This window comes from Panthera onca, chromosome A2 (assembly GCF_046562875.1).
Source record: "Panthera onca isolate mPanOnc1 chromosome A2, mPanOnc1 haplotype 2, whole genome shotgun sequence".
Lineage (NCBI taxonomy): Eukaryota > Metazoa > Chordata > Mammalia > Carnivora > Felidae > Panthera > Panthera onca.
The window spans coordinates 41964282-41981318 of record NC_138340.1 but is presented as its reverse complement, the minus strand read 5'-3'; positions in this window follow the sequence as shown (position 1 = coordinate 41981318).

The window sequence follows — 17037 nt, the reverse complement described above, 5'->3', positions numbered from 1 at the left end:
AATACAGAGATACAGACACATAGGGAAGACGCCCATGCAAGACACGGGCACAGATCTCAGTGACTTTTCCACCAGCCAAGGACTATCTAAGATTGCCCAGAGCCACCAAAAGTGCTATGGCCACCAGGAAGAGGCAAGGAAGGATCCATCCCGGGAGCCTTGAGAGAGAACATGGCCCTGCCATCACCTCTATTTGAGAGTTGTAGGTTCCAGAACTGTGAGAGTATAAAACAGGTGTTTTGAGCAACCAGTTTGTGGTACCTGTTACAGTAGTCATGGAAAACAGAAGGCATGAAGGAGATGAACAGATATGCATAACAAAAAACAATGTGGCAAGAGCTGTTAGGAGCAAGTATTCAGGGAAAGCACATCTATGAGAGGGTGATTTCTAAGGAAACAACTGAGGTATAATCAGCATTGTGATGGAGACAGGAGGAAAGCATACCAATCACAGAGAATAGCACGAACAAAGGGCCAGAATCAGAAAAGAGCCAGAGGGAGGAGCTTAAAGGAAAGCAGTAGGGTAGAAGCAGAGACAAAGAGATGGACCAGGGGATCGAGATCCATGAAAAGAAGAGGCAGAGAAAGGGAATATGGTATGATAGGGGAAGATAGGATTCAGGAGGCAGAAAGGGAAAGGCTAGGGCTTCTGAGGGGGGAAACACATATTTTAAAACATTTCTTCTGGGAAAGTCTGACCTTGAGCAAACTCTATCACAGGTAAAGTTCCTCTTGAGAATGTGACAGACACCATCTACGCCCCCTTAGGTTTCCCTCAGGAATGTGACAAAAGACCTGACTAAAAATGACTGGATTGTAAAACGTATGACCCACACAGAAAGGTATGGCCAGAGACCACCACTTATACGATGGAAGCGAGCCTATCAAAAAGGAATGACTCGCATGTAGTTACCTACCCAACAAGGGTGCAACCTGAGAAGGACCCAGCAGCCAGCAAAACCCTGTAAAACAGAATCCCTTGCCTATTGTCGTGGGCATTCACTTTCAAATGACCCCTCTCTGTAAAGAGAACTTTCATACTATTCTTATTTTCTGATCTTAAACTCTAATAAACTTTTGCCTGCTGCTCATTTTATTTTGTGCCCATCTCTATTCTTGGAAGCAGCGAGACAGTGAACACTGGGTATTTAGGTAAGGAATCCTCCAACAATGCAACAGATGATACCAACTATTTCCTAGTCTCAAGAAGAATCCATGCTAGTGTGGAGCAAACCCACATATTAATAGTTGTAATTCATGGTAGGCAATAATAAACACCCTAAGGAATGTACAAGATTCAGAGAGAGAAAGCAATTATTTCCTTCTGTGAGATTAGTAGGAGATTCGCTGACAAAGTACCATTTGTTCTGGGTTTTAAACACACAAATAAAATGTGCATATTGTTTTAGGTCTGATTTCCTAAAAGCAAAGCCTGAGAGGGGGATTCTCATGCAAGAAATTCATTAAAGGGAGCGCTCTCTAGAGAAAAGGAGAATCTAAGTGAGAATGTGGTTTCAAGTGATGGCTAGCTTTAGTCTGCTCTCACAGAAAGCAAGGAAATAGGAATCACACAGGAAATCTCTTTTGCCCCGCAGCTAATAGCTGGGCTGTGTATCTCTGCTCTAAGTAGTCTTTGGCTCCAGATCAATTGGGAGGCTTTGTCCCCAAGCTACTTGCCTGAGAGTAGCTTCTATTACCCATGGGCAATTCTGTGAATAAGAATGTGAATGGAATCCTTTGGCATATACTCCTCTAAAAGGGATCCTACAGATGTGAGCAGGGCAAAAGGTCATGAGCTAGAAATATGAAGACAGGAGCTGGTTTTATAATTATTCCAGGAGGAAAAATAATAAGGGCCAAGACTCTCCTATGCAAACTGTCTCCAGATAACTGAAGTCACATGATGAGTAAGAAGGGACTGGCCAACACTATTAGGTATTTACCCAAAGGATACAAAAATACTAATTCAAAGGGATACATGTACCCCGATGTTTATAACAGCATTATCAACAATAGCCAAATTATAGAAAGAGCCCAAATGTCTATTGACTGATGAATGGATAAAGAAGATGTGGCATGCATACACACACACACACACACACACACACACACACACACACACACACAAAATGGAACATTACTTGGCCATAAAAAAGAATGAAACCTTGCAATTTGCAAAATGTGGATGGAGCTAGAGAGTACTATGCTAAGCAAAATAACTCAGAGAAAGACAAACACCATATGATTTCACTCATATGTGGAATTAAAGAAATAAAGCAGATGAACAGGGAAAATAAAGACAGGGGAACCAAGAAACAGACTCTTAACTACAGAGAACAAACTGAGGGTTACTGAAGGGGAGGTGGGCAGGGGGATGGGTTAAATGAATGTTGGGTATCAAGGAGGGCACTTGTAATGAGCACTGGGTGTTGTATAGAAGCAATGAATCACTAAATTCTACACCTGAAACTAATAACACATTGCATGTTAACTAACTGGAATTTAAGTAAAAACTTGAAAAAAAATTAAAAGAAATAAAAAAAAAACAAAAACAAGGGACCAGCCAGACCCAGAATGGGGGTCTCTGGAGATAATCTTGACTAACTTTCTTTTTAAATTTTTTTTAATGTTTATTTATTTTTGAGACAATGCAAGAGACAGAGTGCAAGCAGCGGAGGGGCAGACAGAGGGAGACACAGAATCCGAAGCGGGATCCAGGCTCCAAGCTGTCAGACCAGAGCCCAGAGCCCCGACGCAGGGCTCAAACTCACGAACCGTGAGATCATGACCTGAGCCGAAGTCCGACGCTAAACCGACTGAGCCACTAAGGCACCCCTCTACTGGTTTTCTTAATCTCTCCTTCACTGTTGCTACATTCAACTTCTTCTAAAAGGATAACAGGAGAAAAGGGAAGAAAAGCTTTCCCCTTTCGTTTAACGTCTCAGAATGAAGTAAATCGATGACAAGAATTTTTAAGTTTTAACGTTGAGAACAGATGCTGGATCAAATAACATAGTGGTCATTTCCAGACAAAATATCTACAATAAGCAAAAGAAGGCAGGGCACACTGTCCCTTTGTTTTGCCTCTGTCCCGAGAGGCAGATGGATGATTAGTTATCCCATCCCTTAAGAATTCCAATACCTATCTCGATTTCCCTTCAATAAATTCTTGAATTCATGAATTCCCTTCAGTAAATTTTGTTCCTTTAACTTGTGGCCACTGAAATTTATTTATCACCCAGCAGATATCATCAATCCCAGGAAACTAAGTTAAAGCAAAGTAAAAATCATTTCACTGAAGTGTTTTGCCAGAACAAAAATCTGAGTAACCCTATTCCTTATATGAAACCAAGCCTGTAATATAATGAAATGCAAATAATGCCATTGTGTTTAAAGATGTTAGCTTCCTAACTTATTTTGTTTTTAATATTTATTCATTTCTGAGGGACAGAGAGACATTGTGAGCAAGGGAAGAGTACAGGGAGGGAGACACAGAATCTGAAGCAGGCTCCAGGCTCTGAGCTGTCAGCACAGAGCCCGACGTGGGGCTCAAACCCACGAACCGTGAGACCATGACCTGAGCCGAAGTCAGATGCTCAGACAACTGAGCCACCCAAGTGCCCCATAGCTTCCTAATTTATTAGCATAGTCAAGGAAATAATAAAATAATTTTTCAGAAGAATATATCCTATATATGTGTACACATATAGTAGAATATATGATATATTCTATTAGCAATGATAGGATGATAGGGCTAGGTCAATTTTTAGAGATAACGACAGAAATATGTTGATTCTCAGCATGAATACCAGTTGTGCATTAAACCCAAGGGGACTTCTGGGTTTAGAGTAATAGCAAATTGGAGGAATATCAGAATTAGGAGATTTGTTTCCTAAAGTCACATTAACTGTTATTGCCTTCAATGTCCGCAGGGCATTGTCTGTAACTATTTTGTCGCATGTGATTTTTTTCCTATCTAATGGGAGGAAACTCTCGACTGAATAGCCAGCTACTATTATCTTTGCATTTATATCACCCACTGATCATTGTGCTATAACTGTTAGCAGTTTTCACCTCCTAATAAATCATTTATGGTTATTTTTTAATACAAGCAGTTATAAATGACTACTTACAGTTAAAAACCTAACTCATTATTTTAGTCTATTTTAGAATATTCTCTGGGATAAAAAACATGATTGACTGTAATGTTAGTGCTAACAAATCTTTTGCTAATGGAACAGTTTTATCAGGTCTGTGTCTTTTTATGCTCCTACCCATACATTTCAAAAATCGTTTGTAGATATCATGGAGATTTTAAGTAGTTTGCTTTAGTTGTAAAAATTATTGAGGAGTATTAACTATATATTTTACATATTTTAAATGTTTCCTTATAAAAATTATTTGGTGGGAGTACATAACATTTATATAATGAGAACTTTACAGACAAAGTACTTGGCCTGAAAATTAGCCTATTAATTCTATAACAGGCTATTGAAATAAGGAAATGTGGTAAATTACATTGAATCATTATTTAAATATGTAATTTATGGGGCGCCTGGGTGGCTCAGTTGGTTAAGCGTCCAACTTCGGCTCAGGTCATGATCTCACAGCCCGCGAGTTCAAGCCCCGTGTCGGACTCTGTGGTGACAGCTCAGAGCCTGGAGCCTGCTTCAGATTCTGTGTCTCCCTCTCTCTCTGCCCCTCCCCTGCTCATGCTCTGTCTCTCTCTGTCTCAAAAATAAATTAAAAAAAATTAAAAAAAATTAAAAATAAATAAATAAATATGTAATTTATTTTATAATTCTGTTCATAAAATGCAGTAGCCATAATCAGATAAATATTATCTTTCATTTTTAGAGAAATATTGGGTTTATTTTATAATTTTCCCCATATTTTTAAAGATCTTTCCCCCCTCTGGAAATTCAATTCTTGATGAACTAAAAATTACATTATTTCCCTAAAATTCATATGTGGCCTAGACATGTAAACATTTATAATGCAAGGACCCATGTCTCAGTCAATACTAGAAAACCTTTAATAAACAGAGCTATGCAAAAACGTTTTCAGTTAAATTCTTATTTTAAACAAATATTAATGGGTTTATTGAGCATCTTTGTTGAGAGGCAGAATAACAGTTAACATATCAAAGTTAAAACCCTCCATTTCAATTCAGTTGAGTGCTCTGTCACTTATTTACACCTTCTTCAAGCCATTTTATGTTCCAAACTTCAGCATCGTCATTCATAAGGTGATGAAAACAATAGTATCAAGTGTACATGGTTGTTATGGAGATCAAATGAGGTATTGGATTTTTTTTTTTTGAACGTTTTTTATTTATTTTTGGGACAGAGAGAGACAGAGCATGAATGGGGGAGGGGCAGAGAGAGAGGGAGACACAGAATCGGAAAGAGGCTCCAGGCTCCGAGCCATCAGCCCAGAGCCTGACGCGGGGCTCGAACTCACGGACCGCGAGATTGTGACCTGGCTGAAGTCGGACGCTTAACTGACTGTGCCACCCAGGCGCCCTGAGGTATTGGATTTTATATAAGGTATCTGGCCTAGTGTCTGGCACAGAGTAAGTGCTCATTTAATGTCAGCTACTATTACAGACTTTAGCCAGTGTCTAAGTGCAGAACAATGAAAACATTTGTCTCATTAGTTAATAATCAGAAGGATGTACATAATTTAATGCCTCAAAAATACAAACTATCATTTTCTAGTAAAGACAAGGTAAAAAAGTGAAAATGATTCAAAATTTAAAGAAGCTACTGTGTCAGAAATGACAACTTATTCACTTTTCAAAGATCGATCCTTCCATCTCATATAATCTTCCTGATGAAATTACTTTTGTAACTCCAGAAATATCCTGGCATACCTTAAATAAAACCTGTTTTCTCACATTCATCTATTATATTAGGACTTGAAGTTATTCATAATCGTTGAATTTATAGATCCAACTTTTTAGCAGAGTATAATATAGAAAATGAACAAATTGGGGGTGGCTCAGTGGCTCAGTTGGTTGAGTGTCCGACTCTTGGTTTCAGCTCAGGTCATGATCTCATGGTTCAGGAGTTCAAGCCCTGTATCACATTCACTGGTGATGGTGTGGAACCTGCTTGGGATTTTCTCTCTCTCTCCCTCTCTCTCTACCCTTCCCCTGCTTGCTCTCTCTCAAAAAAAATAAATTAACTTAAAAAAATCTTAAAAAAAAAAACCCAAAACGGACAAATTGGTGAATGTTCCATTCACTGACTTTACTAGAGTGAATGCTCCCATATAACTACCAGTAAGATTTAGAAAGAATTTTACCAGCACCCCAGTAGCTCCTATCACACCACTTCCTAGTCAGTAGCTCCTAAAATTAATTACTATTCTGCCTCCTACTGACAACATTTCATTTCTCGTATTTTTCAAATTTATGAAAGTGAAAGCACAAAGTGTCTATCTTTTGTTACTGGCTTTACTTGCTTACTAGTTTGTTGGTGAGATTCATCTACTTTATTGTCTTCATTTTCATTGTGGATAGTATTCACTGAATGAATGCATCCTGATTTATTTATTCATTCCGTTCCTGATGCAAATTTGAGTTGTTTTCTGAATTTAGTTATTATGATAATGATGCTATGAACATTGCTATGCATATTTTCTAGGATATTTACGTATGCACTTCTGTTAGGTTTATACCTAGGAGTGGAATTCCTAAGTCAGAGGGTCTCAGGGAATTCCTGAGTCCAATTGCATTTATTTAGCTTAAACAAATACTGCCAAAACGAATCTATGTTAATGGAAATGGGACTTCGTGATTACCCATTTTACAGATGGGAAATCAGTGGTCTGTGTGGTTAAGGGACTTGTCAATGGGTCTAAGAAGTACCAATCAAAAGTGTGGGGATAAAAGAAGATCAGGGCACCTGGGTGGCTCAGTCAGTTAAGTGTCTCACTCTTGATTTCAGCTCAGGTCATGGTCTCACAGTTTGTGAGTTCAAGCCCTGTGTCAGGCTTCACGCTGACAGTGCAGAGCCTGCTTGGGATTCTCTCTCTCCCTCTGCCCCTCTCCTACTCTCTCTCTCTCTATCTTGAAATAAAATAAAATAAAATAAAATAAAATAAAATAAAATAAATCCAGTATGTGCCCAGCATGTGCAGTGTTTGAGATAAAATGGCAAGAGAAAGGAGCCATGATCTCTGTTTTCACAGAACACAAAATCTAGTACATGAGACCAATACAAAACAAAAAGTCAAAATGATTGAGTGTATAATTATAAGAGTCAAGTGCTCTGAATAAAAGGAACATGATCCTAAGACACCATATGACTGTATCACAGCTTCTAAACCAGTAGTTCAAAGAAGTCTTCCCTCAGGAAGCAAGGTGAAGCTACTATTCAAGGAATAAATAATAGTTAAGTGGAAAAAGAGGCAGCAGAGGGCCTTCTAGACATAAGAAACAGTATTTGCACAGAATACATGGTGGTGAGGAGAATGGCTTTTATATGAAGACCTGGGAAGGGGGTGGTAGCGTGGGTCTGTAAAGATAGGTAGCAATGAGGACATACTTGGCCTTCAGTCATTGCTAAGGATTTGGGATTGTTTCCTAAGAATAAGATGTTATGTAAAGGCTTTAATGTGGGGATGAGGAAAGGTACAGAAAAGATCATGCTGTCTGCCATGTAGAGAGTAGACCGCACAAGGGTAGCATGAATGTAGTTGCATAATCACAGAAGAGTTGATGCCATTTTCAACAAAGGTGATGGCAGTGGAGATGATAGGGAGCTGGTTGTTACATGAAAGGTAGTGAGTGAAATCAATGGCACTTGGAAATGGATTAGGTGGGGGCCATGTTAATAAAGAACATGTCAAAGATGACTACTGGGCTTCTGGTTGGCTCACCCAAATAGGTAACTAACTGGTTAATTCTGTGAATAAAATCATTCTAGCTGTTGATATAGCTAAATCTAATGTAGCTTTTGGGAGGAAAAGAAAAACTACATTTAAATGCTGAAATTAAATCCAAGAACAAATTGAACTGTATGTCTTTTGTCACCTTCAGAAATGCTGATTCTACTGACATGGCCCCAGATGCTGCCAGCTCTTTTCCATTCTTGGCATCCATCTCAAGTTTTCAGTCTTTTCAAAGACTATTGATTGTGGATGTCAGCATGAACCATATTTTTGGAGGTGTTTAATGATAACATCTGTTTTATGTGCATATGAAATAGATCAATGATAATCACCCACTCACTATCTACTGATCAACTTGAATGCTATTGAGATATCATTATGAATTTCTTCTCATTTCATTTCCTATCATTACACACACTCTATAAATTTGTTCTGGGTTTGGTTTATTATCATAAACCTAATGAAAACATTTCATCTACATGAGCTGTCACAGAGATGTCTATGAGTGTTTTGTTTCAATATAACAGTAAGGAAGAAGTGTTTAACTACATATATCTTCATAACCAAAAATGTCTCTAAATCATACATCTGCAATTTGGGATGCATTTAGTACACACCTTGTCATATTTAAGCTGTGAGTGATTCATGCATTGTTCTAGTTGGAAACTATGTTTTGGATGACTAAAGACTGCTTTTAAAAAGCTACAAATTCTTAAGAAAAGAAGAGTTAAACATATATTTTTACTTCCCTTTCCCTAACTCCTTTTTGCCTTTGTTAATGAATTCTGTGTATCACTGCCAGATTAATTTTTCTAAAAATACATGTTTCATCACGCCATCGAATTACTTAAGGACAAAAGATGCTTCCGTATTACACACTGCATGAAACTGCTTCATAATTAAGGTCGTCCATCAACTTTTCTTACCCAAAAAGCAATACTTTGTTTCTTTCCACTTCTTAGCAGGCTGGCTCTACCAGGTTCGACCAAATTTCTTCAGGTTCCCTTGCTTCTTTGAAGTCCGAACTTTTGTGCGTTGCCCCCTCCCATTTCCACCAGCTCCTAAAAATTCCATAACCTCTGTAAATACTACCTATTCATCAAAGCTAAGATTAAACCCAAACTCTTACATCAAACATCCATCATTATCCTAGCTCACAGTGTTTCATTTCTTAGTTACCTTGATTACATATTTAATTAATGCTACTTGGCTTAAGCAATTAAATAATTGGTTTGCAGCACAACATTTTCACCATTAATAGATACTATATATTCTCTAAAGGAAGGGACCTTTTCTTATGTATTTATATACCTGTATCACAATACTGCCATAGGCTCTCATTAGACAGATGGTCAATTGATTATTGATTGATCAGAATTCTCCAAGCTGTTAAACACAGTTCTGCAATTTGGGGACATTATTATTTTCAAGGTTATAAGAACTCTAGGGGATAGAAGACATTCCATTTATGTTGTCTAATCTTTCCTTGTATTTCTGACTTTAATTCTGTACCAACTGGAGAGAAACTTAAAATGAAAGTAACTGAACCATTTAGAAATTCAAAGTTATTGAAAGAAGAAGCTGCAGAGATTAGTCACACTCTTACTGCAATTCTGAAGAAGCATACGGCTAAATATTTCCTTATGAAGTTTGCTCATTGAACTCTGCAGCCTAATATAAGCACCACAAATGCACATCAAGATGTCATCCAACAATTACCATTAACAATAATAGGAATATGTACAACTCAAACGCTACAGAACTGAATATCAATTTAGCAATGTGTTTATATAAATAGGTATGATGCACATCTTATAAAGTACTTATATGTTACTGATACCAAGATATACATGAGATACCTATTTATATAATATATTCATTAATTTGTCCAATAATTATATATTGGGCACCTGCAATGTGACAAGAAATATAGTAGTTGCTAGAGATTCAATAGTGACCAAGAAAGAAGCTTAGTGTTCAGGTGTGCAGAAAGAGAAATAGGAAAGAAATAAATACAAAAATGATAAATCTGGATTATTTCATTTATAGGAAGTAAACAAGTGTCATCATAGAAAACGACAGGCCAAAAGAAAGAAAGAAAGAAAGAAAGAAAGAAAGAAAGAAAGAAAGAAAGAAAGGGAAAGAAAAGAGAAGAAAAGAAAAGAAAGAAAATGACAAGCATAGTGCACTGAAAATCCTCTCTGAGGAAATGAAATTAACTTGATCCCTGCAGGATGAGAAGGAGCTGGCCATGCAGAGACCCCTTTTAGTATTTTCCTTACTATGTCAGTAAGAGTTATGGTGAGACACAAAACAAAAATTTTATTTTGTAGGATAATAACCTGCTCTTATCCCCAAACAAAGCCTGTTAAGCAAGATGATTAAGTTATATGAGCAGCTGATTATTTGGTGTTTCTCAAAGTAATTATAGAAATCAGTATTAAGAAGGACTATAAGAATTTAAGAGCAAGATATACATCATTATGCCTCATACTTTTCTTTTTCTACTTAAACCTCTGGTTCTTCCTCAGTACTTTCCAATTCCTTTTGGCATGCACCTTATTTTTCTTAAAAAATAAAAAAAAATGGTGTAATAATTAAAGGATCACACTAAAGTACAGTAACATTTATAAAACATAACGGGGCTTGGAGTGCAGGCATTTGTATTTTGGTTTAATCTTTATCATTCAATGGCTGTTGGGTCTCAAAAACTGACATTAAACTCATCCATGATCCGTAACGAGCTTGATCCTCTGAAGTTTTCCATCCTCACTCCTGAAGACCTTAGGATTTCAGATGTCTCAAGGACCACCCATTTGGGAAGGGGAAAGAAGATAAGAGGGATATTGGAGCGGGAAGAGCTGTATGTCTCCCTCTCCCACTTTAATAAGGTAAGTTCTGATATTACATATGTTATATGTTGGGATATTGAGTGAGATTTAATTGGAAGAACACAGTCTATGCATAAAACAACTTTGTAAACGTTGGACTACTTGATCTGAGAAATCCATTTCCAAAGAGCATTTTAAGAAACCATGCCCTTCAAAACTAAGACTAAAATGATCATTTTCTTAAGATGAAATAAATGAACTGGAATGATAAGATCCAGGTGTTCTAATATGGTTCAATCTCTAGCTTAATCATTTGAGTTAAATCATTAGTTTGACTTACTTTGAAATGAATCAGACCCCTTAATCTGAAAAAGAGGAGGATTAAAGGTAGGGAAGGTTCAATGCACAAATGTTTGTATCTGCAAACCAAGTTATACTTCCCATAGGCCATGTGTGTGCCACATACCGGCTACTTCCAGCAACAATTATGTCTCCATCTTGGCCACCCCAGGCTTCCCTCATGCCATTACCATCTTCAGCCACATCCTCAGAACTCAGCATTGACCTGGCTGACCCTAAACAAAGTTGAAACTTGAGTTTTCACTTTGCCATTTCCATTCCCACATTTTAAAGCCTCACTCAAATGAACTGTATGGTTACTTGTGTGACATTAATAAAGGCAGATAAAAAATGCGATTAAAATTTTAAAACAATAGATTTGCCCATCATTCCTTCCCCAAACATGTAGCATATCTTATTCCTATAATGAATGAAGTCTGATGACCAAGTTGTACACAGACTGCATGGGAATCCACTTCTTCTCAGGTATATTATAGCAAAAAAAAAAAGAGATCATTGTGGTTATTTCTGGCTGGTGAGTTTCTGCCAGAAATAATGGAAACAATTTGGAAGGAAACCATTCCATAGCAATAATTCATTTTCAGCAATATTAAAAATATATGTACATATTTCAAATAAACTACGTGTGAAAAAAAAAAGAAAAGATCTAATAAAGCTTTTGAAATAAAGCCAGGTTCATACAAGGTATGTGCTGTGAAGAGTGTCTTATTGTTATACAACATTGAAAAAGGAGAGAATAAGATAGATAGTAAAGAAAATAGAAGCTGTTTATCTTTAAAAATTGAATTACTAAAAATGTTTTGTGCCAATTTATTCTGTGGAAAATATAGAGAAGGTGCCTTTTTCTCTCCACCTCAGGTGATAAAATGTTCATCTGAAAAACCAGAAATGTTTTCATATTTCATATGAGCCCTTAAGAAACATCCTTTCTTCAAAGAATTTTTTCCCAGTTGGCTTTAATTAAGTTTAGAATAGTGTACCTAGAAACTAAAAACTGAATGCAAATCAAATTACTGTCTAGACCAACAAGTTCTAATATTTCCCCTTACAGCTATATCCCACTTTCAATGTGTTCATGAAAAGTTTCTCCTAAATCAAATTTCTGATAATCAATCACACTTTAAATGTACTAGAATTTGTTATTTAAAGGACTCTCCCAGAGTGAACTCCAGATGTAATGATCCTTGGAGGTAATACACAATCTTCAACAGCTCTCACTATTATATAAATATGCCTTCACACTTAACAAATCTGCTTAAAGTCGGAGCAATTGAACAAAACAAGTGCTCCAATATCTTACAGTGTGATCTAGGTAGATACTGTCAGTTAAAATTTTAAGAGGTGTATTCACCCCCACCTCCTACACCATCCTCCACAAAACTGTCCAGAAGGATATGCTGCCAGTGCCCCCCAGCCAAAGCACGTCACTATTGTGGCTGTAGTTGAACAAGTTGGGTTTATCAGCGGTGGCAGTGAGGGATGACATTCATCATGGGTAATCACAGGACGGCTCAGTCAGAGGGTATAAGAAAGGACTTGTTAGAGAATTTGGGATTGTGTGAAGTGATTTGAGGAAGAGTTCAACAAAGTAGGGCTTTGCTCTGGATTGCCTACTCTCAGGAAGCGGGGGTAATTCTATGTGCTAATTCTTATCTAAAAGAAGGGAAAGCTAGATTAGTTAGCTGTAACCAGCAAAAAAGCAGCACTTGTATCAGATGGGAGAGGGGGTGTTTGGTATACGATGGTATGGATGATGTCCATGTTTATTTTGTGTTCAGACAAGATTACAGAGTGGTCTTATTCTTGTCTTAATCCATCATGCTCATAGACTTGCCTTGTCTGGCACTGATGTTCTGTGAGATTGCTAATGTTCCACAACGGAATAGTGAAGTCTGACCGTGAGTATCAGGCCAGCTTATAGTAATACCAAGTTCTGGCTAATACTCTGCCAGGCCAAATACTGAATGTCAGGGGCCACTTTTCTCTTCCTCACTACAAAAGTATTCAAACTCTGGCATAGCATTTTATGGTTTCCCACAGTGTCATATTTAAGTCACCATCTTCTTTCTCATTGCCAAGTAGTATTCCATTGTATATATAAACCACATCTTCTTTATCCATTCATCAGTTGATGGACTTTTAGGCTCTTTCCATAATGAAATCTGGCCACTTGTAGCAACATGGATGGAACTGAAGGGTATTATGCTAAGTGAAATAACAGTCAGAGAAAGACAGATACCATATGTTTTCACTCATGGGTGGATCTTGAGAAACTTAACAAAAGACCACGGGGGAGGGGAAGGAGAAAAAAAAAGTTACAGAGAGGGAGGGAGGCAAACCATAATAGACTCTTAAATACAGAGAACAAACTGAGGGTTGATGGGAGGTGGGGTAGAGGGCAAAGTGGGTGATGGGCACTGAGGAGAGCACTTGTTGGGGTGAGAACTGGGTGTTATATGGAAAACAATATGACAATAAATTATATTAAATAAATAAATAATCACTAAGCCTTTGTGTTTAGTGAACCCGAGTAGTCCAACTATCAGTAGACTTCCAATGGTTTTTAAGACATTGATTCAATAAATCTGAACTCATGCTATGCATAAAGTGTCCATATGCTGTTGATTTTCCAGGACATTGTGATTTCAAAAGTTTTGCATCTGGTTTGGCCTACATGCCTCATTTCAATTTGTAGCCTATAATTTATAGGACTCTACCTGTGTTGACATTATAGACACCTTAATTCACAAATTATCAAAAACTTCATTATCAAAAGCCTATTGCTTTTAATGTGCACTCTGATGTCCAAATTTAACCAACCAGTTGCTAAGTGTAAAATGCCACATTATTTACTCAATATTTGTTTATTAAATGACTGTTTTATTGTTTATTGAGTACTATAAAGTATGTACTATTCCAAACATTTTATGTAAAAGCTAATTAAAGCTCTGAGCAGCCAAGACACCCCAATTTCAGAAATTAACATTGTGGTTTAGACACATTGTCTGCGGCCCCAGGTGAAGAGATATGAGAGTGACAGATTTGAACCAGATAGTCTGATTCTTAAACTCATGCCCTTGAGCACCATGAGATACTGGGCTATGTAATCTGGGAAAAATGAAATATTCTGATAACTCATCTCTTAATTCCAATATAAATGTTTACATACAATGTTGTAAGAAACAGACACAACATATAAACTATTTACAGAAAAGATGAAGAATATTTGAAACTGTCTACTTAAAGATCTTTCTAAAGCAAAGAATTGACATAAATTGATACATTTTGAAGGTATGTATAATTTTGACCGGGGAAAGACGGTGGAAGCAAAATTTGACTTGGAGAATGAGATGTCATGAAAAAAGAAATCATTTCTTTTAGGGAACCCAGCATTATTTAATATGTTAGCTAGAGTTGGAAGGGAAAAATATAGGTGGGATGAAGGGTTAAAAAGATAGCAGAAGATACTACATAGCAATTGTTTAAATTTTCTCTATAAGAGTGTAATGCTTTCGTGTTGTATTCTTTTAAGTAATTTAAAAAAAAATTAGAGAGAAAGAGTGCACAAGCATGGACTAGGGGCAGAAAGAGAGAGAGAGAGAGAGACAGAGACAGAGAGAGAGAGGGAGGGAGAGAGAAAGAGAATCTTAAGCAGGCTCTACACTCAGCACAGAGCCTCACACAGGGCTCGATCCCATGACCCTAGGATGATGACCTGACCGAAATCAAAACTCCAATGCTCAACCGAATGAACCACCAAAGTGTCCCTGTTGTTTTAATCAAAAGACAAGATTTTATTTTAATCAAAAGACAGATGATAAAAGAAGTGTATTAAGAAGATTAAACTCATTTTTCTACAGATCAAATTTTACTTAGCACAACAAATATTTATGTAGTTGGTATTAAATTTCAAATATTTCACATGGAGCAATCAGCTCTAGAAGTTTCCACCATAGATGACAGCCCTGGCCAAAAGGCCAAATAGCCCATGAGAGAACTAAATGAAAGAAGATCCACTTTCTGAGTCAAAACAAACAAAACACAGCCTAATGTGAGAACAAGGCGTTCTCAAAGTGTGGTCCCTGGGCCAGCAGCATCAGCAGCACTTAGGAACTTGACAGAAAAGCAAATTAACAGGCCCCACCACAGACCTCCTGAATCAGAAACTCTGGTGATGGAGTGCAGTTCAACCTGTTTTAAACAGCACTTTAGGTGATTTAAATGTACACAAGGCTTTGAGAATGTCTGCGTTAGACATTGCTACTCCAATTATGATCACTATCAGTGTGGCACAGGCACCACCTTGGAGCTTATTATGAATACAGATTTCCAGAACCCACTCATGGTGTACAATGTCAGAAGTGACCTATTCACCAACTCCTCCAGGAAACCCATAGGTATGTTAACCCTTGAGAACCACTGACCCAAAAAGTATACTAGCAAATATGTTTTCTGGATTCTTTTCTGTCTTGTGTGGAGGGACCTTTCTACATAGGTCATGGTAGGTAACAAATCAGGGTTGTTTCACTGCACTCCCTAGACCACTTGTATACCTTCATTTCTTTCCCTTCTCTGTACCTGAAGTCCAGCCAAATAGTCCAGTATCAAGCTCCACGTGCCTACTTCAGGAAAGAAGTACCAAGTCTACATTCTTCTGCCGAATATAAATGTAAAATATTAGTCTTTATGTCTCACTACTTGATCAGTATGTAATCATAATGATTCCTGGTTATAGGAATAATTATAATCATTCCTGGTTATAGACTCATATCACTGCTTTTTATTATTTAAAAAATACTGATCAGTCCCCTCCCCACTCTACACACACATACTGAATTAAATTTTTGGCAAATGACCCAGCAGTATATATTATTAGAGATACCGCAGTGAAAAACCTACACCATTTAAAGTTTTTACAAAATGTATTCTGATTGCAAAACTCAATCTCAAAGTAATTCAGTTTTGTTTCCAAATGCAATGTAATGTTTTTTTTTTTTTTTTTTTTTCTCCTTTAGACCTCCTTTGGCATTCTACAAAACATTCCACCATGGACCCCCATCCATATTTTGTTTAGAAGCTCTCACCCTTGGCTGACCGATCTGTCAATAGTCTAAATAATCTTTGGCTGGATTTTGTTATTTGTTGTCTCCTAACCATACTTACTTTAAAGAAGATTATTTTCACTCTTCAGTAGTTGACTTTTCAGAATGAATTCCTCTATCCTATTATTTAAAAAAAAAAGTCCACAACAACCTTCCCTTCCTAATTAGTCTTTCTAAACTTTGTACTACATTTTTGAGAGGCCAATTAATCTTAGTACATCCTGTGTATCCTACTTTAAAATAGTACTTAAGTAGGTGATCTCTAAATTACTTACCCTAACTTAATTTCCCTGAATTTTCACTTTTTTCCTCAGATTTTTTAAAAATTTAAAACAATTTTTATTGAGGTATAATTGACACACATTATCTTAGTTTCAGGTGTACAAAATAAGGATTCATTATTTTATATATATATATATATATATATATATATATATATATATATATAGTAACATGATCAACACAGTTATGTCCAATTGACTTCTATCACTATATAAAATTACAATTTTTTTCTTGTGATGAGAACTTTTAAGTATTATTCACTACAGTTACTATGCTGTACATTACATCCTCTTGTTTATTTTATAAGTAGAAGTTTGTACATTTTGATCCCCTTCATCTCTTTCTCCCACCCCCTACACCCCACCTCTGGCAACCATCGATATTTTCTCAGTATCTCCAGAATAGGCTATTTCTCTGTCTGACGTATTTTTCACTTACCATCATGTCTTCAAGATCCATCCATGTCACAAGTGGCAAGATTTAATTATTTTATGGCTGAATAATATTCTATTGTATATATAAACCACATCTTTTTTATTCATTCATCCATCAGAGGACACTTG